General features: G+C 34.4%; 2 protein-coding genes across 6 annotated transcripts in view; one reads left to right on the forward strand and one right to left on the reverse strand.

Moving 5' to 3' along the window:
- LOC122251249 (uncharacterized) overlaps window positions 1-613 on the forward strand; it is a 14,191-nt gene extending 13,578 nt beyond the window's left edge. The window contains exon 13 of the mRNA XM_086531805.1: window positions 1-613. This exon is cut by the window's left edge and continues 952 nt beyond it. The gene's annotated coding sequence lies outside the window, so the exon portion shown is untranslated.
- Window positions 614-2,749: 2,136 nt separating this feature from the next.
- Window positions 2,750-5,000, reverse strand: part of Pi4KIIalpha (phosphatidylinositol 4-kinase II alpha) — a 77,045-nt gene continuing 74,794 nt past the window's right edge. For all 5 annotated transcript variants that reach the window (XM_086531899.1, XM_086531900.1, XM_086531902.1 and 2 more), the window contains one exon: window positions 2,750-5,000. This exon is cut by the window's right edge and continues 1,703 nt beyond it. The gene's annotated coding sequence lies outside the window, so the exon portion shown is untranslated.

Consider the following 5,000-nt stretch of genomic DNA (forward strand, 5'->3'; position numbering starts at 1 on the left):
TCAAGAAAAAAAAAAAAGAATAAAAATGTTAAAGTATGCATGAAATATAATTGTCAATATATATTTGTCTTGGAAGTGCACTGTCTTTTGTTTGAAATGTAGATGCTTTACATTTCTCATGCTCCCTGTTTTTAAGGGAGCTGCTATTTCATCTGTGTCAGATTGCTGTTTGTGAATGATGGAAGGATGTTACTAACCTCAGATAGTTTTTTTTTTTGTTCAGGTAATAGGATAATCATGTTACCTATGTTTTTTTTTTCTTTTTCTTTTTTTCTTCTTTAGTTTTGATTACACCAAACTTAACAGTAAATGGATTCGTATGAGCTGTTGGCATTTGATGAGGCTAGGATTGGATATGTAACATGTCATGTATGAAGCCTGTCTGTTACCTAAACTAACTTGCTCAATTTATTCTTTAAATGAGATTAACTCTATTCCATAAAAAAGGACTTATTATTTAAAACTTGGAACTTTATGAAATATTGAGACTACAATGTCATATATGGTGAAGAGTAAAGAAAATATATTGTGATAAATGTAATAATTGTTTGGTGTGTTGATAATGGAAGTATGAGATACAAATTCATTCACCCAATAATTATACAGATTTTAATATTTTGTTTTTCTTATCCTGTGTTTGTAGAAAAAAATAGAGATGTTTTGGATTTTATTGTACACAGTAGCCCATTATTTAAACTGCAATTGATAATCCACTTGGATATCTTTGGCACTTCCGACATTAACCCTACCAAGAGAGGCCACATCATAAGATGTTCAGGCCAGGCTGGGCATCCAAGATTTTCTAGACTTTATAGACTCGCATACCATATGATAGAAATTAGGAAGGTAATACTAATTAGCATTTGATATGATGGTACACAACTGAAGGGATAAGTAGCCTTTTTAAAAAAAAGTGCCAAAGTGATCTGGCCCTGCAAGAAATAACTCTAGTAGAAGGGTCAAATTTCTAAGTTCTTTATAATTTTCAGCTCTAAGTTTTAGTTCATAACCTATTTGTCAATGAAACCATCGGACCATAAGTTTATTTGAATCTCTGCCCTAGACTACCTTTTGCTGCAGAAAAGCAAAATTTACCTTAGTCAAGTATATCCTCTCTTGGAACGGGGAGGCTACATACCCTGTAGGATTACTAGTAGTGATACCATTTAAATCCCATTTTGGGAATTATATTTTAGTTGGAAGAAAATGTCAAAATTCCTAATTGGACTTTTAACCTATGCAGTAGGATGGTGGGTTTACACTGTCTGGCACGGTGTCATCTGCGTCTATGACTGACTCTGCTTTGGCAGCATATCATGCCATCCGGTGCTAATGGGTTAACGTTGGAAATTCAAGTCATTCTTAACCTATTGCATACGGGGATGAGTTTCCACTGTCGCCTGGTGGTCACCACACTGGGTCAAGACCAAGCTTAGATTGAGTCAACACTCATTGATTGGCACAGGCAGGCTCGCCATAGTGCATATAATCCCGGGTGAAGCATCTGTTCCACAAATCTGGCCTATCCCAGTTGGGTTTATATCAGCCAAGACCGCTACACATTTCTTGCTCTATCATTCATTCATTATAATACTTGGGCCATTTGAGTGTTCAATTGTAATGTAAAATATGTGTGGCAAATGACAGGCTCTATCAGTTGACTGAAATTGTAGTATAGACTCATTATCTTCTTTAACTCCTCTTCTCATCCTGCCTATACATCCTTCATTGCCAGTACTTGAGCAGGAGGTCAGCATCTTGCTATGTGTCATGTGATTGCTAGAGACAAATGGATGCGATTCAAGGCTAGAAGATTGTGGCACCTTCTATGTGTTGGATTTTAATAAAAACTTTCTGAATATTACACTAATTATAATAACTATGCAATTGTTATCATCACTTGCTAAATAGTTCTTACTCATAGTACAATAGAGACAGCAATCCACTCTCTCCTAGTGTCAAATACAGCATGCTGACCACCATCATATAAGTTGGAACACCAATCCATAATGGGTTAACCCATTGGTCATGGTTTTCTATATTATGTATACAGTCATGTGGTGGGTTTGTTGTATGGGCAGAGCCATCTGCATTTACAACCAATGCTGCCTTGACAGCAAATCATGCCATCCATGACTAATGGATTAATATTGTATGATCACAATACCCAATTGTATTGAGAATGTGATTTCCATTAACCCATTAACAGCAAATGGCACGATTTGTTGCCAAGGCAGAGGTGTTCATAACTTGGATGGCACTGTGGCATACAACATAAACCCGCCACATGACTATACAAATTTTATTAAAACCACAAGCAATGGGTTAATATTAATTTTGTAAATAAGCCAGGTTTGTCTGCAGTTTTATATATTTCCTTAACTTTTTTTCTTTTACAAATCATTATTGTTCTCTATATATTTGTATATATCAGTAATTCTGACTTTTACCTATCTCCAGTTTTATTTTCATAATGCATTTACATTGAAATAGTCAATTATTAGGCATTTCAATTTTTATTTAACCCACTCATGACGGGGGCATTCCAGCCTTGCATGTCACAATGCCGGGGCTTTCGAACGCTTAGGCCTAAATCAATTAAATGGCTGGCACAATATTGTGCCGCCCGGCCACTGGGCTTTTGAATGAGCGGTACAGTAGTGTACCACCCGTCCAGAGAGGGTTAATTGTCAGTGCACTAGTTTGTACACCTAACTCTTTGAACACAAAGGATACTAAAACAAGGATAAACAAATGTTAAGACTAGGTATATTTATAAGGAAGCTTTGACATACAATAATGAGAGATAAATAGGTATAAGCTTATTCTTCTTTTGCATTGACTTTGCTTTACAACTTACTGTTCATATAGCTGGGTATCAAACTCGACATATTTTTTTAGAAATGCCGCTAACAGTACCAGCTTCTGGGAATTTAAAAGCTAATTTCAGTTGAATAACTTCTTTGTTTTATTATTTTTGTATCTTCCATTTACACCCAATATGTTGTTAAATAGAAATATGGTGACATTTATCAAGGCAAATACAGTGCCTTGCTCAAAATACAAGCCCCCCTCCCCCCTGGAAAAAAAAAAAAAAAAAATCTGAAAATCATATTTATGAAGTTTCTACATACTCTTCCTTAAAAAATACTATCCAAGTTCAAAATACAATTACAATGTGGCAAAGCTCTGGCAGCTTTTCTTCTTTTTTCTTCTTAAGACAGTTCCTTATCGTCATACTAAGCATATACAATATTTAGACAGAACAATATACAATAAGAAGGCACCATCCTGAACAATACATCTTTTTCTTGCAGTATTTTCTATTTATGCACAAGGGAAGGGATTGAACAAAACAAAAAAAACAAAAAATAAAGATTGATGGCAGAGGAGGCACTCTTTAGAAAGTAAAAGCCACAGGCAAAAAAAAAAAAAAAAAAAAAAAATTTAAATACCAGGGTCTGTCTCCTATAATATACACAGGAATATGACTTGGAAAAATGATTGCATGGTTCAAAAATATACATGAAGAACCCGCATCCTCTGGTGCAGAACTAGGATTATTTAACATACAAATCTGAAGAAATCTGAAGGTTACAAAATACTACAGCAAGGGAACTTTTTTTTAGGAGAAGAAAAAAAAATAATACAAAATCCATATTATTAAATATCAATGACCACTGTATTCCCTCAAGATTTATACTGAATTCTAAAATCTAAAGTCAGAATACTGAATATCGAAGAATTTAATAATAACAAACTCACTTGTAGATGCTACTTTGTGTGGATTTTTTTTTTATAAAACATATGTACACTAAAAGAATCATTACTGATGAGCATACATACTTTTCCATATCTCATGAAAGCATATTTTCCAGTTGTACACAAGATAACTTGCAACTATTAACAATTACATTTGAGAATACCTTCCTTAAATAGGCCTAACATTCTTCTTGATAAATGCTGTACTTAAATATTCTGATACATTAAATAAGCAACTTTACTCCAAAAGAAGTCAAATGAGTCTCTTGATTAAAAAACAAAAAACAAAAAAAAAAACACTATAAAACATTAAAGATATATATCAGTAATAGAGGAGTAATAATGAGATAGTATCAATAATAATAAAAATGAAATTTTAAAACAAATTATCTGGTAACTTCTAAAGGCCTGAAAGGGAAAAAAGGGAACTGCATACACTTCTGGCATCAGTTCAGAAACTAGCAAGAGAGCTCGACTCAATGTCATATTATTTTACTGAAAAGCATTACATTATTAAATGAAGCCTCCTCTCCTCACACTATCCCTCGTACTTTTTCTGTTTTAAGACCAAACAAATACTGGCGGTTCAGCATTCTTTTGGGCAGCTTCCCTTGGCACCTTCACTGCTACTTGGACTAAGTGCCAAGGAATGGGGGTAGAGGAAATAGAAAATAAAAAGGAAAAGAAGGAAATCTCAACATCAGCCACAAGGCTCACAATAATGCTATGGAGATAATAAATCAATCGTAAGGTTATTATCACATACAGAGTGAAAGCCAAATTCCTGTAAAATCTGGACAAATGCTGCATAACTGGCACCCAGAAACCATCCACCTGTCAACACTAAATCCAAGGATCTGTAATAATTATAAGTTGAAAAATATATCGACTATACATATTAACATTATCTTTGCTATCATTACTATTATTAATTCCAACTTTGGTCACAAACTACAAACTATGAAAAGAAAAGTCTGTTATGAAAAAGGATTTTATCACTTTGCCTTTCACACCAGTTTCATTTTTTTTATTTCTTCTCACAAGAACGTCTTTGAAACCTCATGCACCACACCTTGTGATCCCCCAGCTCCTAAGCCCCCACAGAATCTCCTTGGTATCTGATTTCTTTCCGTCTCAGTGACCAAAATGTTTGGCCAGTCTTCTATCATGTAACTTACTATCACAGAGCCTTCAAGGTGTCCGAGTGTGATGATTTGGCTAAAGTCTTTTCCATATTC

Source organism: Penaeus japonicus, unplaced genomic scaffold (genome assembly GCF_977035675.1).
Source record: "Penaeus japonicus unplaced genomic scaffold, GWHDUDI00000001_assembly GWHDUDI00000036, whole genome shotgun sequence".
Taxonomy (NCBI): Eukaryota; Metazoa; Arthropoda; class Malacostraca; order Decapoda; family Penaeidae; genus Penaeus; species Penaeus japonicus.